This window comes from Oryctolagus cuniculus, chromosome 2, assembly GCF_051225735.1.
Source record: "Oryctolagus cuniculus isolate XC-2025 breed Fujian yellow rabbit chromosome 2, ASM5122573v1, whole genome shotgun sequence".
NCBI lineage: Eukaryota > Metazoa > Chordata > Mammalia > Lagomorpha > Leporidae > Oryctolagus > Oryctolagus cuniculus.
Genome location: NC_142868.1, coordinates 179,235,806 through 179,250,414, shown reverse-complemented (window position 1 = coordinate 179,250,414; position 14,609 = coordinate 179,235,806). Strand labels below are relative to the sequence as shown.

General features: G+C 53.6%; 1 long non-coding RNA gene across 1 annotated transcript; it reads left to right on the top strand.

Annotated features, from left to right (window-relative positions):
• Nucleotides 1-8,080: 8,080 nt before the first annotated feature.
• On the top strand, nt 8,081-9,828 carry LOC138848646 (uncharacterized). Its single transcript, XR_016229695.1, has 2 exons — nt 8,081-8,386; nt 8,963-9,828. It is a non-coding gene; the product is annotated as an uncharacterized LOC138848646 (long non-coding RNA).
• Nucleotides 9,829-14,609: the final 4,781 nt, after the last annotated feature.

Below are 14,609 nucleotides of genomic sequence, written 5' to 3'. Positions count from 1 at the left end.
ATCACACACCTGTGGGGCCCCTTCTCCTCGCCAGGCACTGCACAAAATAACACAGTCCACATTTGAGGAAGACAAGACTCAGCACCAAAGAGCCACCAGCCTGCTGGGAGTCGTGGCAGGTGTCAGAGTGATCTCATCCCAGCCACACATGGTGACTGATGGGAGGGCGTGCCCAGGGCGCCCTGAAGCAGAGAAGTCCGACTCCTGCCCAGGAACTGTTCTCCCTTCTTCCTTAGTAATGGAACTCCATAGATCCATCTAGAACAGAGATTATATTTCTTTTTTTCCCTAGCAGGGAGATGTGACCATGTGACTTAGTTTTTGGCCAGTAGTTTCGATGTAACTGGGAGTGGTGGAGGGCTGCTTCCAGGAGATCTTAAACAGCAAGTGGCATAGCTCTGTGCCGCCCCTCCCTCCACCCAGCTGCCCAGAACTCAGATGTGATGGCTAGCACTCCAGCTGCATCTTTAAGCTAGGATGATAGCAATGTTCTCGAGACAATAGAGCGGGGGGTGTGGGGGGGGTGGGGGGTGGGTCTCAATAGCTCACAGCTGTGTGGAGCTTTTGCCGCAGAACTGGGCTGTTCTCATAATTAATTAACGTAAGATAAAGTGAATTTGGCACCACATTTAGTCCACTATTTTCCGTTTTCTGATAAACATAATGACTGAACATAATCTCAGCTAATTCAAGGCTAGACTTTAAGTGGCCTAAGGACTTTGGACTTTATAGGCAGTAAGGATAGTTTATAGATACAGAGTAACTTGATGTGGAGAGAAAAAAGGAATAGAAATGGACCAAAATTTCAAGAGACTGGGGTAGTCCGATGAACTCGGATTCAGAGGGAAGGGTGGCGAGCGTGGTTTCAGATCTGTGGACTTTGCAGCAAATGCAATTCATCCATGTAAGGAATCCACAAGGCAGCTGGAGAGCAGAGGGGACTCCTGAGAAAGAGGTGGGGCCTTAGTGAGACAACGCCCGTACAAGAAGACCTGAGAGCGCTTTAGCTCACCTAAGACACGGCCAACGGTGAGAGGAGGTGGGACCATGAGAGGGAGGAGGGACCCTGAGAGAGAGGAGGGACCTGAGAGGGAGGAGGGACCCTGAGAGGGAGGAGGGACCCTGAGAGAGAGGAGGAACCTGATAGGGAGGAGGGACCCTGAGAGAGAGGAGGGACCTGAGAGGGAGATGGGACCCTGAGAGGGAGGAGGGACCCTGAGAGGGAGGGGGGACCCTGAGAGAGAGGAGGAACCTGAGAGGGAGGAGGGATCCCGAGAGGGAGGAGGGACCCTGAGAAGGGGGTGAGACCCTGAGAGGGAGGAGGGACCCTGAGAGGGTGGTGGGGCCCTGAGAGGGAGGTGGGACCCTGAGAGGGAGGTGGGACCCTGAGAGAGAGGAGGGACCCTGAGAGGGTGGTGGGGCCCTGAGAGGGAGGTGGGACCCTGAGAGGGAGGAGGGACCCTGAGAGGGAGGTGGGACCCTGAGAGGGAGGAGGGACCCTGAGAAGGGGGTGAGACCCTGAGAGGGAGGAGGGACCCTGAGAGGGAGGAGGGACCCTGAGAAGGGGGTGAGACCCTGAGAGGGAGGTGGGACCCTGAGAGGGAGGAGGGACCCTGAGAGGGAGGAGGGACCCAGAACTCCGGCCTCCGAGTCTCTCATGTAAAAGTAACAGCTGACTCACTCCAACGTGGCCAGACCTTGGCAGCATTGTACTACATGAAATAACCTGTCACAGAGGCACAGACACTGCGTGATCCCACTCCTGGGAGGCGTCCACAGTCATCGAATTCACGGAGACAGAAAACATGATGGTGGAGACCAGGGCAGGGGCAGGAGGGAGACGGGTAATGGGTACAGTTTCCATTGTGCAAGCTGAAGAGTCCTGGCGATGGATGGTGGTGATGGACCCCCAGCCATGTGAATGTGTCCGTGCCATGGAACCATGCACTTAAAGATGGCTAAGGGGCAGGCGTTTGACACAAGAGTTAAGGTGCTGCTTGGGATGCCTGCATCCCATATCAGAGTGCCTGGTCCAGGTCTCTGTCACCCATGTGTCACCTTGGATTGAGTTCTGGACTCCTGGCTTCAGCCTGAACCAGCCCTGGCTGTTGCAGCTCCTGTGGAGTGAACCAGCAGGTAAGAGGATCTCTCTCCATGTATCTGTCTCTCTGCCTTCCAAATAAAATAAAAATAATTTTTAATTTAATGATTAAGATGGTGAAAACAAATGCATACATATATATGAGTAAATAAAGAAAATATTTAGTAGCTTAAAAATAGTAATATCTGAAATCCCAAAAGTAGATGAGGCTTCCAGAGAGAGAGGGGAAAGTGAGCTTGGAAGGGCTCCCCTTGGAGGTAGAACAAAGTGGATCCAAAGAAAGATGCCACAGCCATTTGGCCTAGTGGTTAACAAGCTCAGGTCCTACTTCAGAGTGCCTGGGTTCAAGACCCACCTCCGTCCTCACTCCAGCTTCCTGTTAGTGTACACCCTGGGTGGTAGCAATGGTGGCTCAAGTATTCAGGTCCCTGCCACCCATGTGGGAGACTTGGATTGTGTTCCCAACTCCCAGCTTTGGCCTCAGCTTAGCCTCAGTCATTATGGGCATTTGGGGAGTGAGCCAACAGACTCACTCTCTCTCTCTCTCTCTCTCTCTCTTGTCGCTCCCCCTCTTCGTGGAGGAATGACACAGGACCCTGCGCTGTTCTTTCTGTCTGCTCGGCCCTCCCCGGGTTTGCTGCTGGTTCTTCCCGGGTTGGCTACTATCCCTTCCACCTCCGTGGAAGGGCGGTTCCCCCTGGCCACATTCCCCACTTCCGCAGGGGAGCGGCACACCGCCGGCCGGCTCTCTCGGGGGCTGCACAGGTATTCCTTCAGATAGATGTTCCCCTTAGATGTTCCCCTTAGATGTTCCTGGTGCATGCCGTCTCTCTCCTCCTTTATAGTCCTCCTCCGCCAATCCCAACTCGGCTGCCCATACGCCGAGTATGCTGCTCTCCTCCAATCAGTAGCAAGCCCCACAGTTTATTGGTTGAACTGGAGGCAGCTGTGCAGAAGCTGTTTACTTCTCTCCCAGAGCCATATTGTGGGAGAGCAGATGCATAGAATAAGTCTTAATTCCAGTAACTCAGTCCAGTCCGGGCTGCTCCCCACACTCTCTCTCTCTCATATATGTGTGTGTGTGTGTGTTTCTCAAATAAAAGTCAAAGAGAGAAAGAGATGGTTTTCCCAGTCTCTAGGACATGAGCCAAATAAACTTCTATTGCTTATAAATTACCCAGCCTGTGGTATTCCATCCAGTCCAAGATTGGGTGGCCCGATTGGTCTGGGATCTGATGAAGCATTTAGGGAGTGAACCAAGCAGAGAGGAGAGCACCCATTCATTCTCTCTCTCTCTCTCTCAAGTAAATAAAAAATGAAAAAAGAGCAGTGATATGAGGTGGAAAGAGAAAAAGGAGAGATTTTATGTCACAAAAGCAAGGAGAAAACCATTTCTGGCATAATTAGCAAACTTGCAGGAAGCAGCGATGCTAGAAAAGAGAGAAAGCGGTCAGCGACTCTCACCAAGCTGTTTAGATAACAAGAGTCTCCGAGGTCGCCCTGCATGCAAGCCTGAAACTGCAGGGTGGCCATGGAAAGGATTTTTCAAAGCTGGCCACGAATGCGTCATGTCCAACAAGACAGGGCCTGCAGGAACACTCGGGCATCTGTTCTGCTGCCACGGTTGTCGAAGCCCAAGGCTGCCTGCGGGCAGTGCAGTGAGGAGTCCGCTAAAGCGGAAAAGATTTGTCGAGCTACAGAAGAAACTCAGCAATGCAGAATAAAAGGTGCTTGCGCACGCTGGGGAGACGCCAAGGCAGAGTTACAAGATGGCCCCGACAGGAGGGGTGTGAAGAAAGAAGCTTCACTGTCCCAAACAGCTACCCCGCCCACTTGGAGTTCCCTTGCAGAAGTGGCATTTAACACACAATCCAGCCGTGATCATTTTAAGAACTAATTGAGGCACAGAAAAAAATTTGAAAAACAACTTAGCTTAATGTCTGGAAACAGAATCCCTCTGAGAGACAGAGCTATTTTCCCAATGCAAGGTGTCTTGAGTCAGGTGAGGCCGGAAGCTTGGGCTCCAGGGAGTCAGACTGATGGAAGAGAAAGCTACCTGGAGCTGCGTGGGCCCAGGGGCGGGAGAACGGAGCGGGCAGAGTCGCCAGAAGAACTTCTGGCAGTCTTCCTCGCAAGTCTATAGTGCAAATGCACCCCTTCTGTCTCCTGAAACTCTATAAAAGCAGGGAGGTTTGGGTAAAAGTAAGGAGTTGGGCAACTTCCATGTTGGTCCAACACCAGGATAGTAATAAAAGAAGATGGGGGCCAGCGCTGTGGTGTAGCGGGTAAAGCCCCCGCCTGCAGTTGCCGGCGTCCCATATGGGCAACAGTTTGAGTCCTGACTGCTCCATTTCCCATCCAGCTCTCTGCTATGGCCTGGGAAAGCAGTAGAAGATGGCCCAAGTCCTTGGGCCCTGCACCTGCGTGGGAGACCTGGAAAAAGCTCCTGGCTCCTGATTGAGGCCATTTGGGAAATAAACCAGTAGTTGGAAGACATCTCTCTCTCTCTCCCTGCAACTCTGCCTTTCAAATAAGTAAATAAATCTTCAAAAAATAAAACACTGAGAACCAGAGCTCATGGGTGAAAGGAAATTGCAATGAGAAGGAAGACCTTGGGCGGCATCCGAGTAGAGTACTGCTCCGCTTGGAATGCCCCTCCAAAACTCATGTTGGCATTTAATTGTCACTGTGGTGGTATTAAGGTGATTGGGCCATGAGGACTCTGAGCTCCTAATGGATTAGTGCCATCACCACAGGAGTAGGGTCGCTCCCTGGGAGTGGGTTCCTGATAAGGAGGAGGAGGGTAGCCCTGTTTCTTCCATCTCGCCTGTGCCTGCCTGCCCTTCTACCACTTTGAGATGCAGCCTGAAGGAGGGCACACCCCGGGCAGCACCAGCCCCTTGAACTGCTCCGCCTCCAGAGCCATGAGCCAAACAAACTTCCGTTTTCACAAATCACCCAGTCTGTTGTATTCTGTTAACATCCGTCAGCTTTTCGTCACTATAACCAAAACACCTGAGAGGAGGACTTAGGAAGGAGGGTGTGTGTTGGCTCGTGGTTTTGGATTTTCGCCCCCTTGGTCTGGTGTCTGATGAGGGTGGTGGACGGTGGACGGGGTGCAGAGGAAGGAGCAGGCGCTGAGGCAGGGAGCTGGCTGGGCGTCTCCCTCCGTGTCTTCCTTACAAAGCAGCTGTGACTCATCACGGGCACTCCACCCTGACAACCTAACCCAGCCTGCTCACTTTCCAGAGCCCCACCTTCAGACACAATAATTGGATTAAGTTTCATCCTTAATCCGTTAACACAGACTCCGGGGATCAAGCCCTTAACACATGGGCCTTGGAAGGACACCCAAACTACCATCCCAACTGTTGACACTGTTAGAGAGGCAGAAGACACACAATGCCGCTGCCACAAAGGGTTCGCTAGCTGTGCTGACTGTTGTTAACAGTCAGTTGGTCCTTTCAGCCACCTGCCATGTGTGTTCTTGTTCTGTCTCAGTCCTGTCTCCTATAATCCTACATAGAGAGTTCTTAGGATGAGGGGCTGGGTCAGAGTCAAGTGCAGCTGATAGATCAAAGAAAAGCAGAACCAGCGAAAGGTGAGCAGGCCTGCGGAGCAGCGAGTGACCCCTGACACGGGGAGGGGAACTTCCTGCAGGAGCAGGGGCCTGGTGGCCACACACAGTGATTCAGATTGTGCACTGCACAGAGGCAGCACATCCACAGCACACCACCTGCTTCCTCGTTGTCACAGATGAGGTGCTTATGACAGTTTCCCAGCCAAATGTCTTAAAGAATGGGTCCCACAGGGCTGGCGCCGTGGTGCAGCAGGTAAAGCCCCCACCTGCAGTGCTGGCATCCCATATGGGCAACGGTTTGAGTCCTGGCTGGTCCTCTTCTGATCCAGCTCTCTGCTATGGCCTGGAAAAGCAATGGAGGATGGCCCAAGTGCTTGGGCCCCTGTACCCACACGGAAGACCTGGAAGAAGTTCCTAGCTCCTGGCTTCAGACTGGTCCAGCTTCCATCATTGTGACCATTTGGGGAATAAACCAGCGGATGAAAGACCTCTCTCTCTCTCTCTCTCTCTGCATCTGCCTCTCTGTAACTCTGCCTTTCAAATAAATAATAAATCTTTTTAAAAAAATGGGTCCCTTTTCTTACCCAGCACAAAGATGCCATATAGACTAGCAGCAGCCTTGATGAGGGGAGAAGGCCTATGGCAAGAAGTTTATGAATGAGTGGCTAGAAAAGAAACAAAAGCCATGTGTATGCAGCCCCTACGCGGGGATATATATCATTTATCAGTTTAAACAGCAAACATTTAGGACCTCACAGTTCTGTGGGGAATCCAGGCGCAGTTGAGCTGAGTGGTCCGGGCTCAGGGTTCCTCAGAACACTACAGTCAAGCCCTTGGCCAGCAGCCATAGTCACCTTGAGGCTCAGCGGGGGCTCAAGGGTCCACTTCCAAGCTTACTCACCGGGAGTAGCTAGGGTCTGCTTCCTCCCAGGCCATGGGGATGGGGGTCTCCGTTCCTCACCAGGCTGTGTGGGCCTCTCCAAAGACTTGCTCACAACACAGCTTCTCCCAAAGTGCGGGATGCGGGAAAGAGAGAAAGAGGGGGAGGGGAAGATAGAGCAAGAAAGGGGAGGGGAGGGGAGGGAAGGGGTGGAAGAGGAGGGGAGGGGAGAAGCAGCAGAATGGATGCCTCATACGGATGCCACAGTCCCCATGACCACATCCCCTTCTCTGTGCTGTTCTATTTGTCAGAACAGCTGAGTAACTCAAGGGGAGAGGGTTACACCGGAATGCGAATCCCGGGAGGTGAGGGCCACTGGAGGCCATCTTAGGCTGCCCATCAGGCTTCTTTGAGAAGGCAAAATCTTACATTCTTGGAGTGAAATCAGCAAGACGCAAAAGAATTTGGGACAAGCGCTCAGCTCATTTTAGTCAGGGACCAGGGTGTGCGCGTGTCAGTGACGCAGTGGCTAAGTTGAACAGATGGCTGCACAATGGCCAATAGCTGCCCCTCACTCGGCAGGGGCTCGGTCACCTGCTTCACAAGGCTTTGGCTGCGGAGCCCTGGGGGAGCTGTCTTTACCGACCGCGTGGGATGAAGCAGCTCACGTATGCCCATCAGAGGTTTCCCGTCCAGAGTGGACAGCCCATGCTTCAAGCATCCAGAGAGGCACTCACAAAGAACAAAGCACCTCACAGGCAGGTGCATTTCTGCTCTCTGCATGAGCAGAGCCTGTTGGGCAGGTCAGTAGCAGGCAGGGCCTCTTCCCAGCACCTCCAATAGCCAGGCCTACCAAGCCTCCCAGAGGGCTGGGCTTGAGGCTGCCAACAATTCCTAGAGACACAAGTCCTGTGTGAAGAGCTGCTCCCTTCCCCAGCCTGACTCATCCATTGTGAGACCGTGAGCTTCCTTGTAAACTTATAGAGCCCAGAGAAGCACAGGACTAAAACAGAAGTATTGTCAACTTAGCAAGTGCCATTCGACCGCAGCCAACTCCTCTGGATTCTTTCTCCTGGAATTTCTGAACCACTCCTGAGTTGATTCAACTTCACAAATATTTATCGAAGGCCTGGTATGGGTGATGGGTGAACTCCAGGCCATGGGTTGTCTTGGACAAAGTTGACCAGGAAAAGGCAGAACTAGGGGTTGGGACAGGTTGGCACAGTGGCAGGAAGTGGCCATGCCCAAGACTGCAGCTGAAAGGCAGTTTCTCAAGGAAGAAAACATGCAGCTACCATGAACCCAAGGGTCAGTGTCAAAGGCAGACACTGACATGACATCAAAGCAAAGACAAGCATAAGACTTAGAGAGCCAAGGCAGTTCCAAGTGAACGGGGAAAACCATGCTAGGCCCGGCCAGGGAGCAGAGGCTGGGAGCCAGCTGCATTCCTGAGAGCAGAGGTGATGTCTGATGATTCAGCTTCCTGTCCCCATACAGGATAAAGTTAGGTGCTCAAGTCAGGCAGGAGAATACAAGGATGGGCTCTACCACGTAGGCTCTCATGCATCAAGATTTGAAGGCCACGGTGGGCATCTGGAAACAAGAAGGCAATGGTCTTCAGGCTTGGAGGCTGGGGAAGTTTAGCTCAGGATCCAGAACAAGACGGGGGGAACCTGATTCTAGGACATCCCTAGGACTCACCAGGATTAATGGATTCTAAGAGTGAGCATTTGAAGCGACCCACCTGCTTTCTGAGAACTGGAGTGGTATCTGTGCTGCTTTGATGAGCAGGGCTTGGCCAAGCCCAGGCCGAGGGATGAAACAGGTGCTCAGAAAATGTGTGTGTTGGGGTGGGGTGCTGGCATTGTGGTACAACGGGTTAAACTGCCGCTTGGGACACCAGCATCCCATATTGGAGTGCTTGGCTCAAGTCCCAGCTACTCCACTTCAGATCCAGCTTCCTGCTTATGTGTTTGGGAAAGGAACAGAAGATGGACCAATGGCTTGGGCCCCTGCATCCGTGTCAGAGGGCCAGATGGAGTTCCTGGCTGCTGCTTCGACCTGTCCCAGACCTGGCTGTTGTGGCCGTTTGGGTAGTGAACCAGCAGATGGAAGATCTCTCTCTGTGTATCTCTCCCTCTCTCTAGTATAAATAAATAAGTAAGACATTGAAAAGAAAAGAAAATGTGTTTGGAGGGAGTAGCTGCTCCCCGGAAAAAATGGGAACTTGCAATGTATGGAGTGCACTGGGCGAGGACACAGAGCCGTCAAGGGCAGTGTAGAGATTTTTTTTCTTTCCAGGTTATAGTGAATCGGGGGGAGCTAATGGAACCCAGATTTTATGTTGAGAGCAACCAACATGATGCCAACTTTGTTTTACTTTCCTCACTGTCACCCACAGGGTCTCCTTCAGAGTAGAACAGAGGACTGAAGGGACAACACCATTCCCCTCGTAGGGGGTCCAAGCTCCAGACTGTGGATGTGCGTGGTCAAAAACCAAGCCCACAACTTCACCGTGAGGCTGTAGAACCTCCTCTCTCCCCATCACGAGGCGGGAGGCCCTGAGCAGGTCACTGAGCCCGCTCAAGCCATTTCCTGCTCAATTAGAAGGAAGACTCTGTGGTTCTCTGTTTCTGCTGTTCTGTGATTCAGTTGTTCTGGTCTCTCTGAATAGGATGCAGATGATAAAGACTGGCCCACCATGAAAACAGGCAGTGGCTCATCAGCGTCTACTGAGAACTATAACAGGTCCGGAAGGAATTTCACACACACAGCCCCTCTCTGCTGTTTCCATGGAGTCGGCTCCCCGGAAGCTCTGTGTGGCCGTAGACAAGTGAACAGCTCCTGTCGCACTTGCTTGTGCTTCCTGAGCCCCCTTGGGAAGGGGCAGCCTGATGCCACTGAGACCTCGCAGGACTTAAAGATGAGAAGACCCCGGGGGCCAGCGCCGTGGTGTAGCAGGTAAAGCTGTCGCCTGCAGTGCCAGCATCCCACATGGGCACCAGTTCAAGTCCCGGCTGCTCTACTTTTGATCCAGCTCTCTGCTAATGTGCCTGGGAAAGCAGCAGAAGATGGCCCAAATCACTGGGCCCCCGCACCCACATGGGAGACCTGGAAGAAGTGCCTGGCTCCTGGCTTTAGATCAGCCCTGCTCCAGCCGTTGTGGCCATTTAGGGGGTGAACCAGCAGATAGAAGATTCTCTCTCTCTGCCTCTTCCTCTCTGTAACTCTGCCTTTCAAATAAACTAATAAATCTTTTTTAAAAAATGAGAAGACCTGGATGCTGGTCCCAAACCAGGTGTGTGAGTTGGGAACTCCCATGGGCTCCTCTGGAGTGCACAGAATACCTGCCCTGCCAACACCCCAGGCTGCTTGAAAACCAACGGCCTCTCCAAAAAGCATTAAGTGGGAGGCGGATGCCATGCAGAAAAATCCAGTCCAAGTGGCTGATGTGACACAGGAGAACATGTCGGGAAAATGGTCTTTATAGAGTCATAAAGGACCTCTTCCAGATTTGTAAATTGTAGAAAATTAAAACTGGACTTTGGGAATGTGTGGTAGGAGGCAACGTGGCACAGCTGTCAAACGGGCAAAACCAGAGAACCACAGTGCCGAGGTGACCGTGGTCACGTCAGCCTCTGACTCTGTATCCTCATCTGGCGACACGGGTATACTCATCTTTCCCTTCCACTTCCCAGAGCTGACACAGGTCAGCCACGATTGATCGAATGACCAAATGAGGTCATGTTTCTAAAAATACAGCCTGCTGGAAAGGCCCACGCACGCTGGGTGTCTTGGCTCCTTTCCTGCTCCTGTGACAGTATACATGAGACTTGGTCACTTACAAAGGAGAGAAGTTAATTTTGGCTCATGGCTCTGGGGGCTGGGAGGGCTGGGGAGTCCACGAGCCAGCATCTGGTGAGGGCCTGGCGGCAGAGGGCGGAAAGGCAACCAGCACATGTCGGGGGGCCAGAGTGCAGGAGCGGCTTCCTTTAGTGACAACCTGCCTCTGGAGTAGCTAATTCCATCCAGCAATAAAGGAATTAGTCCCTCTTAACAACCCAATCACCTTGTATAGGCCTCATCTCCCAACACTATCACCGTGGCCATCAAATTCCAACAGGGACAAACCACATCGCAACCACAGCACTGGGCACCTGTGCTCCTCGGTGCTCCGGGCCCTTCCCAAGGGCTCCCAGCCATTAATCCTGCTGAGTCGGGGAGGCACCCTCCAGAGGAGATGAGACACACAGACACCTACTGGGGTTACCTGTGGGCACTACAATTCTGCCCCTGTCCCCCAGACCTGTGCCTCCTGCCTGGCTAGCGCCATTCCCGTTAGACTCACTCCTCCAGAGTGTGTTCCAACGTGAGACAGCTCACAACACAGGGTCTCCAGGCAAGGAGCAAGCAGGAGCTCGATCCAACCCGGATTCCACCCCCTGAAGCCTGTACCTGCCCCGAGGGAGGGTACTCTGGTTCTTCTGGGTTGCCTACCATCCCTCTGAAGTTAGGAAACAACTCATTAGGGTTTAGATGGAGAAATGCTACCTGGAAGGGAAGGCTCACTCTTCCTCGGCCTCCCGTTAGCAGATAGAAGCTGGCTTTGGAGAAATAAAACACCAATCAGTGAAGAGTGTGTGTGTGTGTGCATGAATGAGAGTATACGTGTGTGTGCGTGCATACACACACTCAGCCGATGCACGAGTGTGTGTGTGAACTCGAGGGCACAGCAGGGAAGGGCAGCATGGTAGAACCCTCCTGGGAAGCCCACACTTAGTCCCCAGAGAGCTGGGAGACCCAGATGATGAATCGGAGGCCAGGACATCAGGGCCTCATCGGGGTGCAGGAGGAAGAGGTGTGTGGAGGGCGTGTGCCCACACCAGCTTGCCTGACCTCAGAACCCTGGTGAAAGGCAGCCTTGCAGCTTAGCCTACAGAGGAAAAGGGGAGTGTGTAACAGCACAGGAGGAGTCCCAGCACCCTGCCACGCCTCTAAGACGAGGCCCCGATCAGCACCCAATGCACCTGCACAGCACCGCCCACCCCTCTTTTTGGCAACATGGTCAGAACCCAGGGCAGCTTTGGTTCAGACATGGGCAGTCACAGTCACAGCCCTATTAAGGGCACTCATGGGATCAGGTCCCCGTGGGCTCTGGGGCCTCCTGTGCTCCTGCTTTTGCCCCGAGTGAGATGCCTCATTGTTTGAGGCTCCAGAATCCTCCAGGGAGTTCTAGGAACTGGACGAGAATCCTCCGGGGAGTTCTGGGAACTGGACGGGGAGCGAGACAATACCTAGAGATGGCGGAAGGTGCCATTCGTGGGAAGGGAAGGAGGTTTGCCTTCAGGGAGGGCAGCACAATAGCCCAGGGTGTAGCTTCCTATGAACCTTGGCCATGCAGGCTCAGCACCAAGGCCACGATCACCTCACAGCGCAGGGTGGGGGCTATGGCCCAGCAGCTGCCCCAGCCTTCTGGACAAACTGCAGGGCCACAGAGAAGGGCTTCTTTCTGGGGGGAGGAAGGCGCTCACCAGATCCTTTCCCCGGGCACCCATGCCTTCCCCGGGAGCCTGAGAAACAACCCTGGGGAGGAGAAAGACAGAGACAGCCAACTGCCTGGAGAAAGCGCTCCCTGGTCCAGGCGAATGCCCGAAAGTGAACCCTTCACAGCATTTCCAAATAGTTCCTGCGGTGTTCATATCAAATCCATCTAAAGGTCAAAGGGTCATCTCTTTCCAAGAGCAGATCAGGCAATCACAACAGCACAGCTGGGTCTTTAGCCCTCGCTTAAGCCCGCCCACGTCACTACTGCTTCTGCTTCTTGATGGGTTTGAATCTTCACAGGACGCTGGGAAAATGAACCACTCAGCATCCCAGCAAGTGGTTCCCCGTCTTGTTAATCAGCACCCACCTCGGGCCTCCTGGCTGGACCCGCCAGCGTCCAGTAATTCGCCAAGATGGAGAAGACAGAGGGAAAGAAGAGAGGCACGCGGTACAGGTTCTCCAGCCTCCTCGAGAACGCGGAGCTGTCCCTGTGGCCTCGCACCTGCGTGAGTACCAGCAAGGTGCTATTGCACACATGGAGGGCACGGGTGCTGTTGGGAAAGGAACGCCCGCGAATGGCACCACGGCCCAGCCGGCAGGGTCTGCAGAGTGACCCAGCACGCTCTCGGCACTTTGGAAAACAAACAGGCAAGATCCTGGCCAAGAAGACAGCTGTGGGTAGTGAGCGCACTCAGCACTCGGAGAGCCCAGAGAGCTTCCTGAAACGTGTGGAAGGAAAAAAAGGAAGCCAAAGTGATAGGAACCTGGGTTCAACCGAGGCGCCAGCCTGCGCCACCCAGAGGAGCCCACTTTGTTGGAATCAATGAAGGAGCTTGAGCTGCTGGGACCAGTGTCCTATGAGCTCATGGCTTAATACATGTGAAAAAAAATAATAGAGACTTCCAGACTAAAAATATCTCATTGAAAAAGCAAATCACCTCCCTGGGACTTTCATGACAGCTCTCCACAACACAGGTGCCTCTAACATTCGTGGGACCTAGCACAGAGCACCAGTAGAGGCCCACATACCTAGGTCTAACATTTTTAAATACCAGGTCAATCTAACAAACAAATAAAATACATTCGACTCCTCTGTGTTGACACAGATACAAGTCCATGCCCGACGATCCTGAAGGCCAGGCCGGGATTCGGAATTCTCGCCTTCTTTACTCCACACGGAGAGCACTGGCCCCAGAGTGCCCCATCCTGCACTCAACGGACTTCTCTCCCCACCCCCACTCAAGCTGAAGGAGGCTTGCGGGCCCATCTCCCGGCTGTTGGCTGTTTTCCCCAAAGTAATGCAGTGCTTCACAGCTTCCGGCTTGTGACAACCTCGCCTCTGAAGACCTCACACGCTGATTCTCACATAACTGGTCTTCCTCTCCCAGGCCTCAGTTTTCTCAACAATTTCCTCAAATACGCCTAACGGGGGCAGCACCTGCGAAGTGCCGGGCGCAGACTAAGCACTCAGCTGCAAGGAGGCCTCGGTAGTATTCTTCTGTCAAATGGGAGAGCAGGAAAAAGAGAAAGGCCGATTCGGGGCCAACCTAGCCCTGCTGTCACCCCTGGAGAACAACCCACTGCTCCTTCCCTGGGGACACGGGGCTTTGGCAAGCCACACTGGGCACAGGACAGCAGAGCTGGCCGGCAGCCACACTGCACCCCCAGGGCCTCATCAAATATTGACGCCGTGGATCATGTCTGGCGAACATGATACGCCGACTCTCAAACGAGAGCCTGCCCGCCTGTGACCCAGATGGGGCTGAGGACTTTTCACGTCCCTCTGCACACTTGGTCAGTCTCGCTACTGGTGAGGGCAGATGCCAGGTGTGCCACCCCTTGCAGGGTTGGAGGAAAAGTCTGGCCGCCTGCTTTTTGAGTTTTCCTAACTACCCTAGCCCCTCGAAAAATAGGGGGAGAAAGAGACAGAAACAACCATTGGAAGCACTTGCTCTGAGCGTGGCACAGGACCTGGTGCTGTGTGTGCAGGGTCCCGCTGAACCCCCTCAGCAACTCGGCCAGGTCGGGGGCACTGGCGACTGTTTGCACGATGGTAATAAATGTGGGGAGCAGCCCGGACTGGACTGAGTTACTGGAATTAAGACTTATTCTATGCATCTGCTCTCCCACAATATGGCGCTGGGAGAGGAGAAAACAGCTTCCGCACAGCTGCCTCCAGTTCAACCAATAAACTGTAGGACTTGCTCCTGATTGGAGAGCAGTGTACTCGGCGTGTGGGCAGCCGAGTTAGGATTGGCGGAGGAGGACTATAAAGGAGGAGAGAGGCGGCATGCACCGGGAACATCTAAGGGGAACATCTAGCTGAAGGAACACCCGTGCAGCCCCCGAGAAAGCCGGCCGGCGGTGTGCCGCTCCCCTGCGGAAGTGGGGAATGCGGCCAGGGGGAACTGCCCTTCCACGGAGGTGGAAGGGATAGTAGCCAACCCGGGAAGAACCAGCAGCAAACCCGGGGAGGGCCGAGCAGACGAAAGAACAGCGCAGGG